Below are 16835 nucleotides of genomic sequence, written 5' to 3' on the forward strand. Positions count from 1 at the left end.
CTACCGACCGACCACCTCAGCAACGTGCCCCACGCATCTGCTTTTCATCACCCCCACTGCCAATTTTATTGGTCAAGGCCACCACCATCATCCCTTCTTAGGGTGTCATAATGGCCTCCTGCCTAGTCTTCTTTCTCTCTCTTTTTTTTTCTTTTTTGAGACAGGGTCTTACTCTGTTGCCTCGGCTGGAGTGCAGTGGCATGATCGGCTCACTGCTGCAGCCTGACTTCCCAGGTTCAAGCGATCCTCCCACCTCAGTCTCCGAGTATCTGGGACTGTAGGCGCACATTACCAAGCCTGGCTAATTAAAAAATAATAATAATTGTAGAGGTAGGGTCCCCCTGTGTTGCCCAGGCTGGTCTCAAACTCCTGGGCTCAAGTAGTCCTCCCACCTTGGCTTCACAAAGTGCTGGGATTAGAGGCATGAGCCCACCATGCCATGCCTGGTCTTTTTAACTTTGCTGCCCTCCAATCCATTTTCCACGCAGCAGGCAGCATGACTTAATTACATCAGTCTCATCCCTCCCCTGTTGATAACCCTTCAGCGACATTTACAATGAAACCTAAGCTTCGCCGTGGCCCACCAGGCCCTGCATCAATGGGTCTCAAATCTTCATGTGCAGAAGAATCACCTGGAGACATTGTTAAAAAGCAGATTCCTAGGCTCCAGAAATTCTGAGTCAGTTGGTCTGAGATGAGGCACAGGAGTCTGCATTCTAAATCAGGACCCAAGAGCATTTTGATGCAGGACCACACCCTAAAGGATCTGACCTCTGCCTACCATAACCCTTCCTCACCCCTGCCAGTATACTCTGATACTGTCCTTTTACTCCTCCCAGTGAGCTGAACTCTTTCCAACCTCAGGGCCTTTGCATGTGCTGTTTACCCAGAAAACTCCTTCCTCTCTCTTTCTTGCCTCAGTCCCCATCTTTGCTGTGCCTAACCCTAAGTCACCCGCCCTGTCCCATTGACTCTCTGCCCTCATTCCTGGGCTTCCTGGTATAGCATGCTGGCTGACTGCCCCTGGGCTTGCCATGTACTCTTCCACAATCTTCCTCTTCCTCTCTTGATGACCTCACATACCTGCTCCACGGGGCCTGGGGAAGCAGGAAGCTACAGTGGTTCTTCACATAGGCTCCAATGACCAGACTGCCTGAGTTCAAATCCCAGCTCTGCCACTTCCTAGATGTGTGACCCTGATCAAAAGTTAATTGACGTCTCTGTGCCTTGGTTTCCATGTCTTTTCTCTCCAGCTTTATTGGGTATAATTGAGAAGAAAAATTGTACGTATTGAAGGTGTTTCCACATCTTAAAAGTAATGATAGCACCTTTCCTCATAGTATCATCATGAGGATGAGATCAGTTACTACATTTCCAGGCCTTGGAACAGTGCCTGGTGCCTAAGTGCTAAATAAATGGCAGCTAGTGCAATTATTCCCAAGCCCTCCATGGGCCTCCAGGCCCAGAACCCGCTTCTGCTGCCCTTCAGCTCCCAGCAAGTGACTGTACCCTTTACTTTGTGAAAATGTCAAAACAGTCTTGCCCCCTGCACATCAAAATGTCTTCAGCTTAACCTCATCCCTCCCCCTTTCCATCTGTCTGAGAATAAGCGGTCCTCCTCGCCAAGACCAGCTCTTCCACCTGCACTTTTGAGCCCTTCTCCTCCACCCTCTCTGGACTTTTCCCCATCAACCATCACTCCTCCTCCTACATCTCAGTATGGGTTATTCACTTGACAAGTATTTGTTGAGTGGCTCCTGTGCGCCCTGTGCTGTTCAAGGTGCTGGGGATCTAGAATTAAACCAGACAAGGTTGCCGCTCTCATGGTGCCTTCATCAAGAGGGCAGGGCAGGGATGAGGGTGGACAGACATGCGAATTAACAGTACCCAAGGTCACTACAGATCCTGACAAGTACTGTGGAGAGTATCAAACGGGGATGCACTCGAGGGTACAGCGGGGGGCCTTGGTCAGGAAAAGTTTATTTGAAGAGGTGATGTTTTAGCTGAGACTTAAACCTCAGGAAGCCAAGACACCGTATCTTGATTTGAATACCCCCAAAAAGAGCCACACGTGCAAAATCTGGCAAAAGACATTCTGAGCAAAGGAAAAGAGAAATGCAAAGGCCCTAAGGCAGCAAAACAGCTGGCTGTGCTCAGGGGACAGCCAGGCAGAACTCTGTGAGGGACAGGACTTGCTGGACAACTGATGAGCAGGAACGTGATCACAGAGGGCCTGAGGAACCCCAGGCAGGAGCTTGCATTTCATTCAACACCACAGGGAGGCATGGCTGGCTTTACTCAGGGAAGTGACGTGATGTGACTTCTGTATGCTCCTTCTCCTAACCTTAGGAAGAGTAATAACTAATAACTCTAGCTGTCATTTATCCCAGATACTAATACATTTAACATCACTTTTGCCTTTACAATAGCCTGATAAAGTACTACATTATCCCACTTTTTTTTTTTTTTTTTTGAGACAGAGTCTAGCTCTGTCACCCAGGCTGGAGTGCGGTAGCATAATCTCGGCTCACTGCAACCTCCACCTCCTGGGTTCAAGCGATTCTCCTGCCTCAGCCTCCCAAGTAGCTGGGATTACAGGCACGTGCCACCACGCCTGGCTAAGTTTTGTATTTTTAGTAGTGACAGGGCTTCACCATCTTGGCCAGGCTGGTCTGAAACTCCTGACCTCGTGATCCACCCGCCTTGGCCTCCCAAAGTGCTGGGATTACAGGTGAGAGCCACCGTGCCCGGCCATTAGCCCACTTTTATAGGTGAGAAAACGGAGGCTCAGAGAGACAGCATAACTTGGTACTCGGCTAGTGGCTGACCAGAAAATGACTTCTGAGCCCAAAATTTGTGCTCTTAAACACAGCCATTGTCTCCCCAGCTGGAGTGGGCATGAAGGTGAGGGTGCTTCTTAAAACCCCTATCCCTTCTAGCTACATCCCAAGATTTCATGTCAGCTAGATTGCCTGCTGGCAGGTCAAATTCAACTTTTCTTTGACCTTGGCCAGCTTCTCCTGGCATCCTCCTCTCTCCCATCACCCAGGCCTAAGCTTTTGGTTATTTTTGGCCCCTGCCCCACTTTCTAATCAGTTACCAATTGCAATTCAACAAATATTTATCCAGCACCTGCCAAGTGCAGGCTACCATGCAAGGTTCTGAAGGAAACCAAAATGGGTGAGACTGGTCGTTACAAGACAAGACAGACATAATATTTTTGTTTGTTTTGTTTTATTTGACACGGAGTCTCACTCTGTTGCCCAGGCTGGAGTGCAGTGGCGCAATCTTGGCTCACTGCATCCTGCACCTCCTGGGTTCAAGCGATTCTCCTGTCTCAGCCTCCCTAGTAGCTGGGACTACAGGCGCGTGCCACCACACCCAGCTAGTTTATTTGTATTTTTATTTTTAGTAGAGATGGACTTTCACCATGTTGGCCAGGCTGGTCTTGAACTCCTGACCTCAAGTGATCAGCCTGCCTTGGCCTCCCAAAGTGTTGGGATTACAGGTGTGAGCCACTGCACCTGGCCAATATTTTTTTAAAAGAAGGAAAAAAAGGAAAGATGGATGAAAGAAGGACAGGAAGGAAGAAAAGAGGGAGGAAGATGAGAAAAAGGGAAGAAAGCAAGAAAGAAGAAGGAGGGAGGAAGGAAGGACCTCCACGGAAAAGGGGCCAAGATCAGCTCAACCGCAGTCTCTAGCTGGCCCCTCCTTTCCACTGCCTATTTCCCAGCCCCTCCAACTCCTGCCCCACCCCCCACCAATAAAATTCAAACACTCATTGCCTCATGTAAGGAGTTAAATCGCCTGATGTATTTAACTCCTTTCTAACTAATTTCTCAGTTGCCAGTTTCTCTCCCTGTACACATCACTGCACTGTTTTGATGTCTCTCCCCTATTCCAGACCCCTGCTGGCCCCCCAGCCCACTTACCACAGAAGTTCCAATCCTTCCGCCTGGCATGCAAAGCTCTCCTTAGTCTTTCCACCCACCTCTCAGGCTGAGTCTCCCACTCGACCTTCTCATGCCGTTCCCTTCCCTAAACTCATGCGCACTCTCTGCTTTGGCTCGGTGGTCTGTACCAGCCACCTGGAACCCTCCAGCCCCCACCTCTCCACCTGCCCAAACCCCATCAAACCCAAATGTCACCTCTTCCAGGAAGCCTTTTCCCACAAACCCTGCCCACCACCCCCCTCCCCCGAACTCCTAGAACCTGCCCTCTGTACCACTATTTTAACACACTACATACCAAAGGATATTGTTGCCCCTTTGGGACTGGAAGCTTCAGGAGAGTGGGAACCAAGCTGGGCGTATTTTAGTTTTCCCACAATGCCTTGCAGAGAGTAAGTGTTCAATGATGTTTGGCTAATAAATAAAGATTGTCTCTTAAAGCGTAAGTGTATCCAATAAGTGTTCCTGAAATGTATATACATTTAATTATTCATTCTGAGCTCTATTAACTTTAGAGGAGTTCATGTGGTAGGGGGGGACTTACTGAATTATATTAATGTAATCCAAGAAGATAATAGTTTTTAGCAACCACACAGTACTGTTATTTTCTATTGTTTTGTAGGCAACAAAATCAGCCTTGTTAAATTTGCTTTTTAAAATTGATTCTCAAAGTTTATTAAAAAATTAGAACTAGAACTACCATATGGTTCAGCAATCCCACTTCTAGAGATATATCCAAAAGAATTGAAAGCAGGGTCTCAAAGCTATATTTGCACACCCATGTTCCTAGCAGCATTATTCACAATAGCCAAAAGATGGAAGCACCCCAAATGTCCATGGATAGAAAAACAAAATGTGTTAGTTCTCTACATACAATGGAATATGATTCAGCCTTAAAAAGGAAGGAATTCTGACACATGCTGCTACATGGATCAACCTTGAGAACATTATGCTAAACGAAATAAGCCAGTCCCAAAAAGCACTGTATGATTCTACTTCTATGAGGTCCCTAGAATAGTCAAATCCATAGAGAAAAGAAGCATGGTGTTACCAGGGGCTGGGGATTGGGGAAATGGGCAGTTGTTTGATGGGTATAGAGTTTCAGCTTTGCAAGATGAAAATGTTCTGGAGATTCATTGCATAGCAATGTGAATACTCCTAACACTATTGAACTCTACACTTAAATATGGCTAAGATGATCAATTTTATGTTTTGTGCTTTTTTTTTTTTTTTTTTTTTGAGTCTAGCTCTGCCACCCAGGCTGGAGTGCAGTGGCGCGATCTTGGCTCACTACAACCTCCGCCTCCCAGGTTCAAGCGATTCTCCTGCCTCAGCCTCCCGAGTAGCTGGGATTACAGGCACCTGCCACCATGCCCAGCTAATTTTTGTATTTTTAGTAGAGACAGGATTTCACTGTGTTGGCCAGGCTGGTCTCAAACTCCTGACCTCATGATCTGCCCTGAGCCTCCCAAAGTGCTGGGATTACAAGCGTGAGCCACCGTGCCTGGCCCGTTTTGTGCTTTTTACCATGATTAACATTTTTTTTAATCTTAAGTGATTTTCCAAAGGCAAGTCTGATTACATCACCCCTCTCTGGGTCCCAGAATTCTTACCTGGACCCACAAGCCTTGACTTGTCTGCTTGTCATGGACTCAAGCCTCCTCCCACATCCTGCCATCCCCCATTCTTTCAGATGAGATGGGGCGCATTCACGGTGGTATGGCCGTAGACCCATCCCCCATTTTTTCAGACTGGACTTCTGTCCTTGTCTGCTCCTTGCTCCCTCTCACCACAGAGCCAACTCCTCCCAAGGCCTCAGTGTCTGCGAAAACAACACTTTCTCTGAGGAGCTTTTCCTGGCCACCTCCTAGCCTAGGCTGTAACATGTCCTTGTGACACGCTCTCCTTGCACCCTTTCCTCTCCTTCACTTTGTAATTACACATTTATTATTTGAGCAAGGTCACTCTCTCCCACCAGCTCAGGAACGCTGCTGAGGCAGAGACCACATTTTTTCCTCCCCTTACTATCATATCTCCAGCAGCTAGCCTGATGCCTGGCGTCCAGTAATCTTCATCATTGATTACTCCAGTGTTGGCAAAGGCAAGGAAAAACAAGCCCGCCTGCTGCTTGGACAAGAGTAAATAAGTGTCACCTTTCTAAAAGCAATGTGGCAACATGCATTAAGAGCCTGGAAGCATTCACACTCGTAATTTCACTTCTAGGAAATCACCCTAGAGGAGCGCAATGGCGTAAGTCCACCCCTGTTCATCTCAACATACTCATTAGCACAAAAAACAAAGCAATTTACATAACCTTCATCACCAGAAGAAGGGTAAACACACTGTAGATGTTTATGGATATAATATTATGGAGCCTTTTCAAATAATGTTTTTGAGGAATTGTGACGTGGAAAAATGTTAGGATATAACATGAGGTGGAAAAGGCAGCATATAAGTAGGTATGTACCTAATGTTCCTAAATTTAAAATATCAGGTATAAAGATAATACATAGGCACAAAAATAGTGGAAGTCCATTCTCCAAACTGTTAATAGCAGTCACCCCTAGAGGGTGGCATCATGGGCAGTCGTGGCTTCAGAATGTCTACATAGGAGGGTTTAGAAACCATTGAAAGGTAGGCTAGGGGATTCGTCTTTGAAGCTGCAAGATGGCCTTTGCATAGCAAGCAGGGTTTTGCCTTACACTGCATCTATATTCAGAGTCACTATGGCGGTGCTGATGGAGATTAGGATAAAGCCCCCAAGCCACTCTCTGGAGCCAATCTCAATGTTTTTTTTTTTTTACTCTTATTTATATGTCTGGTTTTCTAAATGCTCTACAATGAAGATGTATGACTTTTATAATCAGAAAAAGATTAAGGAAAACATTATTTCATGAAAGAAAGGCACTTCTGTCTGTTGGGATGAATGAACACAGTGTCCTGCTCAAGCACATAGGCGGCTGGACAGGGCCTTGCCAGCACAGCCGCTCACCGCAGCTCCCTCACATCACAAGCCTGCCCTCTCCCTCGCACCCGCAGGCATCTGTCCTCCAGCTGCTGACACGGCTGGGCAGCAAAGGTCCCATCTTGACTGTGCACCTCGGAGGCAGCACCGTGGAGCATGGAGTTCTAAGGCATGTCCACGGGCCAAGCACACTTGTAAAGGCCATTTGACAACAATGGGCTATACCCCTCTACCTCTAACGGTGGCCCTGGCTTTGAAGAGCAAGGATCGTTTTCTGATTGTAGCTGTGGCCACTAGATGGCAGAGGAGAATGACGGTTCCCAGTTGTATAATAAAATTGGTATTTAAAGCTGCAGTTGCTTTTCTTATTTCATGATCATTTCTATTTTGGGAAATTCGGTTGACTTTTCTCCTTACAGTCTCTTACTTATGGCCTTAAAAGTCCACAAAAACAAACTTTTTTTTTTTCAGAACTAGGTTAAAAGTATCTAAAGTTCATGGAAGTTTCAGCACTCTTTCTTTTCATTGAACACAGGTAGAATTAAATCACATTTTCCTCTCTTGCCTCTTTCACTGTCCATCAATGTTTCAAGTTATTCTGAAAGTGTCAACAATGGTTGGGAGGTGATCTCGCTGCTGAAAGGTAATGACTTCGATCTTCTCTGGAGAGGGGTCAGCTGGGAAGGAACGATGGAATCAATCGAGGCAGTTGGAGAGGCGGGGAGAAACACAGTTGTGACCTGGGAAGAAACAGACTAATCCCTGGCCAGAAGATGGCACAGCAAAGTGGAGAGGAAGGAGACCAAAAGGGAGTGGGGCTTGTTACAGGTTCAGTTGTATCCCCCCAAAATCGATATGTTGAAGTCCTAATCCCCAGTACCTGTGAATGTGACCTTATTTGGAAATAGACTCGTCACAGATATAATTAGTTAAGTAAGATGAGGTTATACTGGGAGTAGGGTGGGCCCTAATCTAATATAACTGGTTTCCTTATAAAAAAGGGAAATTTGGACAGAGACACACACACAGGGAGAACACTGTGTAAAGGCAAAGGCAGGGATCAGGGTGATGCATCTCTAAGCCAAAGAATGCCAAAAATTGCCAGCAAACCATCAGAAGCTCAGGATGGGCATGAGACAGATTCTCTTTCACAGCCCTCAGAAGGAACCAACCCTGCTGACCTCGATTTCACACTCTGGCCTCCAGATCTGTGAGACAACATGTTTCTAAGCCTCCCACTGTGGTACTTTGTTACTGCAGCCCTGGGAAACTAATACAAGGATTTTGGAGCCATGGAATAGTGGTAAAATCATAATAGAATTTCTTCACTCACTTCTAGGACTGTTGGATCTGATACGTGGGGGTGATGGCTGAAGGATAGAAGTTTCCTCCTCTACCATTCTATCATCCCCTCCACAATCACATTTCTCATTTCTTTTCTTTTTTTCTCTCTCTCTTTTTTTTTTTTTTTCTTTGAGACAGAATTTCGCTCCTGTTGCCCAGGCTGGAGTGCAGTGCCGCGATCTCGGCTCACTGCAACCTCTGCCTCCCGGGTTCAAGTGATTCTTCTGCCTCAGCCTCCTTAGTAGCTGGGATTACAGGCACATGCCACCACGCCCGGCTAATTTTTCATATTTTTAGTAGAGACGGGGTTTCACCATGTTGGTCAGCTGGTCTCGAACTCCTGACCTCAGGTGATCCACCCACCTCGGCTTCCCAAAGTGCTGAGATTACAGGTGTGAGCCACATTTCTTGAACGAGTTGTCTCCACTTGCTGTCCCCACTTTCTTACCTCCACTCACCCCTCAACCCTTTCTAGCCCATTCCTCTGACATGATTCTCACCAAGGTCACCAGCAACCTCCATGCTGCCAAAACCAAAGGTCGTTTCTCAGTCCTCACCTAACCCAACCTCTCAGCAGCGTTCCACCCCTTCTTCAGGAACACTCCCTTCACCGGGCTGCAGGAACTCCACACTCTTCCCAGAGTTCCTGCTGCCTCACCGACCACTCCATCTCCATCTCCATTGCAGGCTCCTCTACTTTCTTGGCCCCACCACTAGATGATGGCATGTGCTGAGGTTTAGGCTTGGGTCACTTCTCTTCTTACTCTATACTCTCTCTCTCACTCCATAAACCCCACTCACTCCTCTGTCTGCAGCTGTCTCCAAACTCTATCTGAAGCAGTCTGTTGCTGCCACCATACACTTCAGACTTGTTTACAGTGGCATTACATCCTATTCAGGTTTACATCCTTTTTTTTTTTTTTTTTTTTTTGAGACAGAGTCTCAATCTGTCACCCAGGCTGGAGTGCAGCGGCATGATCTCAGCTCACTGCAACCTCCACCTCCTGGGTTCAAGCAATTCCCCTGCCTCAGCCTCCCGAGTAGCTGGGATTACAGGCGTGCGCCACCACGCTTGGCTAATTTTTGTATTTTTAATAGAGATGGGGTTTCACCATGTTGGTCAGGCTGGTCTTGAACTCCTGACCTTGTGATCTGCCCGTCTTGGCCTCTCAAAGTGCTGGGATTACAGGCATGAGCCACTGCGCCTGGCCAACCATGCTCATTTGTTTATATATTGTCTATACTTGCTTTGGGGCTGCAACAGCAGAGTTGAGTGGTTGCTACAGAGACCGTATGGTCTGCAGAGTCTAAAATACTTACTATCTGACCCTTTACAGAAAGTTTGCCAAACTTTGATCTAGACCAAGCTTGTCCAACCAGTGGCCTGTAGGCTGCATGCAACCCAGGACAGCTTTGCAGGCAGCCCAACACAAATTCATAAAATTTCTTAAAACATTATGAGATGTTTTTGTGATTTGATTTTTTTCTTTCTTTTGTTTTCTTTAGCTTTTCAGCTATCGTTAGTGTATTTTATGTGTGGCCCAGGGAAGCCAAAAGATTGGACAGCCCTGATCTACACTGTGGTCTCAGCCTTCACCACTGAAGGCTTGGGGCCCCTTAACATAGTCAGACAGCCAGATGGGAAGGGCTCCCTGGCAGAACCTCCCACGGCCTGCGCACTGGGAAGAATGCGAAGTGGGGTGGAGCCACATAAGTTCCTGTCATTTGCAGCCGGGAGGCGCCAGGCCCCTCCTCTTCCTGGGTGGAACCTGAGATTCAGCAAGCGGAGACAACTCTTTCAAGAAATGTGGCTCACGGCCGTGATCCCAGCACTTTGGGAGGCTGAGGCGGGTGGATCACCTGAGGTCAGGAGTTCGAGACCACACTGGCCAACAATGGTGAAACCCCGTCTCTACTAAAAATACAAAAAATTAGCCGGGCGTGGTGGCGTGCACCTGTAATCCAGCTACTCCTCAGGGGATATAGTAAAGACTAATGACCAAAACTTGAGAGAAAGGAGGGGGCTTGCCATTCCTAGGGCATGGCTCACCATCTGCTGCCAGAGGACATTGGAAGTCAAAGGGAGGCACCAGCAGTGGGTCAGTGACAGCTTCAGCCTCTGCACTACATCCTGAGGTGTCCCCAGTCCTCATAGCACATGCCTGCAGTCTGAAGACAAGAGAGGGAGCTGAGTTTCCTGAGCCAGGCTCCTGTTCAGTCACCCCAGACCAGCTTCAAGCTCCGGCCCACAAAGTCATCTGGGGTCTGGTTGTCTCTCAGCTCCCCTCCTTGGGACATGGATCCTCACCTCTTGCCGTATACAGGCTCCAGTGTGGAAGGGATACAGGATGGGGCATTTGGGGGTTCTTTCTGACTGGCTGTGACCCCAGAGAGGGAGGTGTCATGCTGGAGAGTTGGACAGCCACCCTCTATGGCGACCAGCCCTACCACCCGGCCTGGCAACATGCCCACTGTGGGGAACCCAATTGTGAGATTCCCCTCTGCCTCACCCCAGTTTTCTGGGCGGAGATGTCCACAGGCAAGTGTGGGCGGGTCCTCTGGCACATTAAGCTTTATCTGTAGGCTGGTACCTATGAAATCTGGAAGGCTGGGGATTTCGGAATCTCTGACCCATTCAACCTGGAGCATCTTGCTGAGTCCCACCAAGAATGGAGACCTCAGGGCCTAGTTGTTTGATTTTCGAAATGTCATTTTAGGCCACCTCCTTACCAGCGGGTCCACTGCACAAGTGTCTTGCTCAGATCCTTAAGAGCTGAGGAGTGCCAACAGCACTCCTGACGGATGAGTGGCCAGCAGCAGAGGCAGGAGCCCTATGCCCTGCCAGGGGAGAATCAGGAATGAAAAGCTTTCCCAGTGCTGGCCGGGCGCGGTGGTTTACGCCTGTAATCCCAGCACTTTGGGAGGCCGAGCTGGGTGGATTATGAGGTCAGGAGATCAAGACCATCCTGGCTAACATGGTGAAACCCTGTCTCTACTAAAAATACAAAAAATTACCTGGGCGTGGTGGCACGCGCCTATAGTCCCAGCTACTTGGGAGGCTGAGGCAGAAGAATCGCTTGAACCCAGGAGGCAAAGGTTGCAGTGAGCCCAGATCGTGCCACTGCACTCCAGCCTGGGTGACAGAGCGAGACTCTGTCTAAAACAAACAAACAAACAAAAAACAACTTTCCCAGTGCTTACAAATCCATCTTCCATCTCACCTCGGCCTGCAGTGTGCTGTGTGACCACTAAGAGGCACTGTGAGGTCACAAGAAGCTTGGAGAAGCGCGGCCACCATTTCAGTCCCGGCCTCCGGGAAGTAAGAAAACCCCTAGGGAAACGTGCAGGATTCTGGGACTCTTTGGGACATCCCTCCCTGGCAGAAAGGATCTATTCTAGTCAGCAGTGGGGACCTGGGCTGGGCACCTCATGCTGGCCGTTGCGAAGGGTGGTGCAAAGAGGAAAAGAACAGAGACCTAAAGGGGCCCTAATTCATCCCAGGCACCGGCCACTGGCAGATGACTGGCCCAAACAAGCCGGGAGGGCCACTCTGCAGAACCAAGCAGGAGGCGGAGCCGAGCAGGGAAGGCGGGACCCTGGAGGACGTCTTGGCTCCTGGCTTCGCGGGTTCTTTGGGATGTTTTAGGAAGGACTCTTGACCTCCAGATGTGTGGTGATTGGAGGTATGGGATGCAGTGGAGGACCCAACACGGAACAAACGGGAGACTGGGTGTTGTTTTGACACCTCCCTTTCATGTTCTTACGTCCATGTCATCGCCAAGTTCTTTCATTTCTACCTCCTGAATATCCCTGGAATTTTTCCCCTTTGACCCAAATCTGCTCCCTCCACCCTTGTCTAAGCCACCATCATCTCTCCTTGATGTCTCCAAGATACGGTTGCCGCATAAAATACAGGACACCCAGTTAAATTTGAATTTCACATAAACACAGAATAATTTTTAGTACATCTTGTACAATACTTGGGATGTACTTATACTAAAAAACCATTGTCTATTATCTGAAATTCCCATTTAACTGGGTATCCGGGGTTTGGTTTTGTTTCACTCTTTTGTTTTGTTTCTAAATCTGGCAACTCGACCAAGAGTTTTCCCAGCCCTGTGCCTCTTCAAGGCTTTCTCTACAGAGCAGCCAGAATGAACATACAGAAATTCAAATCTACCCAGGTCACTGCCTTGCTTAAAACCCTGACCACCTCCCAGCTCTCAACTCCATCTCCCACTGTTTCCCTAAGCCCACAGCATGCCCCCAGCAAACCAAATACACTGTTGCCTCTTAAATGTGCCCCACATCCTTCTACACACACCCATCCCTGTCCAGCCACCTAAAGAATTCAAACATGGTCATCAAACTCAACTACCACCCCTTTTTGTCAGGCTCTTCCAGACATGTCGCCTGCCTCCCCCAAGCCAAGCACGCCCTCTTTGCACTGTATGGTAGCCTTTTGTAGAGCACTTGTTTAGCTGTATCTAAATGATTTGTTTAGGTGTCTGACTTCCCCCACTAGACTGTGTCCTCTTTCAAGGAAGGGGCCCAGTGTTATTCATCTTTGCAACCACAGTGCACAGCACAGTGCGTGGCCCAGAGTGGGGCATTCAATGAAGGAAGGAAGGAAGGAAGGAAGGAAGGAAGGAAGGAAGGAAGGAAGGAAGGAAGGAAGGAAGGAAGGAAAGAAAATTCGTGATTCCAAATCTGAAGCCTAGATGGGCCACTGGAAGTGACTGCAATGACAGTACAGGACACCAGGGGGTAGAATAACCTCAGTTTTCTTTAAGGGAGAGGGGCGTGGTACAGAAAGCCGACTTCTTGGCTCTGGGCTTCCTTCTCCAGTTCCAAAGAGAATTTTATTGTTTTGTTTTGTTTTTAAATCACGGAAACATAAAACAAGAATGGACCTTAAGAGACCATGGGAACCAGTCCTCTGCTTTTTCGTAGTTAAAAAATTCTTTGCATTTCCACTTAACTATCTGTTTTCAGGTGGTGAAAAACATCCTTTGGTTTGTTACAGACAAATCACAGAGAGGTTAGAGGACTTGCTCCAAATTACCCAGCAAGTGAGCGGTACAAGGAGGCCTGGAGCCCAGTGTTCTGCAGACATGATCCCATTTCATCCTCACTGCAGCCCCATGAGCGAAGCACTATTGTTGTCTTACAGGTGGGGAACATAGAGAGGTTGTCACCTGACTAGATCACGCCGTGGTAGAGCAGGGAGTTGGATGAATGCAGGCAGGTCTCCAATCTTCCTTTCTAGTGTCCCTACCTCTCTTACACTCTCAAATCTTTGCTTGGCTCTTTTTTTTTTTTTTTTTTTTGACAGTGTCTCACTCTGTCGCCCAGGCTGGAGTGCAGTGGCGCCATCTCAGCTCACTGCAAACTCTGCCTCCCGGGTTCAAGTGATTCTCCTGCCTCAGCCTCCCTAATAGCTGGGACTACAGGCACGTGCCACCACACCCAGCTAATTGCTTGGCTTTTTTTGGGGGGTGGGGGGGGGTGGGTGCTAACCCCAGATCCCTACATCCTCAGCACTCAAGCCCAGAACGTCTTCATGGGACTGACAGCTTCTGTGAATCCCGTGGGGAACCACTGGGCATCGACCCAGGCCCTGTGACAGCTACAAATAGGTAAGACAAATGAGGGTATCTGGGATGCAGACTCTAGGGAGGCATTCCTTCAAGGGCAGGGGTATGCCTGAGAGTGAGCCCCTCCTGACACTGCGTGCCCTAGGGGCCTCGCTTGCCTCCCTCTAACCTTGGCCCTGGGTGCAGTATTTGAACAGAAACCCTGTTCTCCTTTCCTCCAACTGCTAGGCCAGTCTAACCATGGAGAGGTCTCAAGGAGGCAGGAGCCACTTGAGCTCTTTAAGGAAGGTGAGATGGATGGCAAGTGACCACCAGAGACTGTGTTCCGCCCTGTATAACTGCTTCATTGTAGAGCCTCAACTCAATAGGGTACAAACACACAATGCTTTTCTCTTTCCACAGTCACGAACCATCTTGGCAGGGTTCTGGAGGCTTCCCCACTTCAGAGTTCCCTGACGTGGGAGAAGCTATTTGGCCACTACTTCTTCCAACCAACCCAATCCCTACCCACACCTATGCACACACCTGTCCCCAGCAGTATCTCCAAAGACCTTTGTTGTTGAGGTCCCCTTGCCCTGAAGCCAGTCCTCTTGAACAGGACAAGGTAAGACAACTCAAATGTGCGACCTTTGGAGGTGTCTCTCTGACCTGAGGAAAGCGCAAATGGCTGGCTACACCACTGCTGCCTCTGCTCTTTGCCCTCTCTCCACTCCCCTTTAGTTGTTCTCATAGGCTCAGGGCAGAGTCACAAGGCTGCCACCCAAGCAGATGTCCAACCAGGAATGAGATAACATGTCCCCACTTCACAGCCTGACCCCCTACGCCGTCCCAATCTTGATGGCATTCTCTTGGAACCCCTCACTTGGCCACAACACTGGGCCAAAGTCTCCTGATCATCCCAGTGGTGCCCCACCACTACCTTCTGCTTATCTAGAGGGGGTGGGAGCAGTAGAACCTGTTTGCTAAGCTCTTAATAAGCCCTGAAGGAAGCATTGGACCCCTATCATTGGAAGTTCCTTGGCACTTCTTTCTTGGAACTAGTCCTCAGCTTTGGGCCCTTGTTGCCAGTTCTCAGGTCTATAGAAGTCCCACTCACATCCTGTTGAATGTCAATTGCATAATTTTGTATGCCTGTGTTCCAGCTCCTGAGGACTGGAGGGAAAATGAGTGTCCCCTCTTCACCTCAGCTATTTTACATTGGATGGAAATGGGGCATAGAGTACCAAGGTGCCAAGAATGGAAGGAAAGGATAAGCTGGGAGCCATTCTCAAGTAAAAGGGACCTTGGAGTAGTGGAAAGAGTAACTCATTGTCACTCACTGGATGCATGCCTTGTGCAAGTCACGGAACTCCCTGAGACTCAGTTTCTTCATCTGTAAACTGCAGATAACACAAATGTCCCAGGAATGTAGTAAAGATTAGATGAGATCATGTATGTAGAAGCCTTATATAAACTGTAAAGCACTGATCAAAGGAGTGAAGCTAATTATTAATTAGTTTTAAAGAAGCCATCCCTACCATCAAAGATCTTGCAGGGATTGGGTAGCAATTCATAAGAGATTATGACAGAGGGCTGAGCTGTGGGAGGCAGTAGAGAGCAGTTGTTAAGAGCAGGGACCTTGGTTTCTAGCTCTGGCACATCCTAGCTGTGTGACTTTGAATAAGTCACTGCCCCTCTCTGAACCTCAGTTTCCTCAGGTGTAAAGTAAGGATGATAACACCTCCCTCAGGACCTGGGAGGATCTGATGAGATGGTACACAAGAAGAATGAGCTAGCACAGGGCTTAATACATAGTGGTGCCCAATAAATGTTGGCTGTAGCTAGGGTTATTAAGAGATCAGCAGCCATTACAAAGGGAAGGAGGGGTCGGGGAAAATCTCCTATGGGAGATTAGGCTTGAATTTGGCCTTGAAAACAGGAGACAAATTCGGAATGTCAGAAAAAGTTGCATATAAGTAACTCTTGCCAAGCACTGGGGGAACAAAAAAGTAAGGCCCCAAAGTTTACTTCCATCCTCTCTCCTAGATGGTCTGAAGAGATGGTCATGCAGGTGGCCTGGCCCAAGAGGGGCATGCCAGTGAGAAGCCATAGAGAAACTGACATAGTGACATGGCCCTCCTACTCCTGCTGAAATTCAAACCTCTTCACAGGCAGTCGAGGGAGAACTCTGGGCCAAGCTGTGCGGTGTACCTCCTACTTTGTGACCCAGGGTGGCCCTGAGGCCCTGGGCCTGTCCCTCTAGCCCTCCCCTGATAAATCAGTCCCTAACATGTGCCTCTTGGTTGTCAGTGGATAAATGCATGACCCCTTCCAGGGAACTGGTGTGCATTTCAATGGGGGCTTTCTAGAAACAATGCCTTACCTCCCAGGGTTTCCCAAGAGCAGCTGGAGCTCTTGTTTTCTTACTTGAAACCTCAGTGGATTCCTCCAGCAGTTTAAATCTTCATCGTTTGCTGAATCCCAGGACCCAGGAAGCACAGTTTGCATCTGTCTTAATACCCAGGACTCACTGGGGCCACCTTCAGCCTTGGAGACAAGATGGGCCAGAGGGAGAACAGCTGGTGGCCTACATCTGCTTTTGCTTTTGTTTGGACAAAGATGGTGTGCCATGTCCTTTTCTCTGTCACTGTGCATTGGTCAGAATATGTGGAGTTATGCTGCAATAACACAGAAACCCTGAAATCTCAGGGGTTTAACACAAGAAAGGCTTCTTTCTGGTTCTCACAAAAGTCTAGTGCAGGTTGGATGACATGTAGTAAGGCCAACCTGAAACATGTGGCCTCCTAGAACTCCACAGCAGGGGGAAAGAGAGATGGAGAAGTAAATAGTCTTAGTCAGCATGGGCTGTCATAACAAACTAGCATTGACTGGGTGGCTTAAAGAAGAGGAATTCATTTCTCACAGTTCCACAGCTGGAAAGCCCACAGTCAAGACACTGGCAGATTCAGTGTCAGGTAAGGGCACTCTTTCTGGCTTGCA

This window comes from Gorilla gorilla, chromosome X (assembly GCF_029281585.2).
Source record: "Gorilla gorilla gorilla isolate KB3781 chromosome X, NHGRI_mGorGor1-v2.1_pri, whole genome shotgun sequence".
In the NCBI taxonomy this organism is placed as follows: Eukaryota; Metazoa; Chordata; class Mammalia; order Primates; family Hominidae; genus Gorilla; species Gorilla gorilla.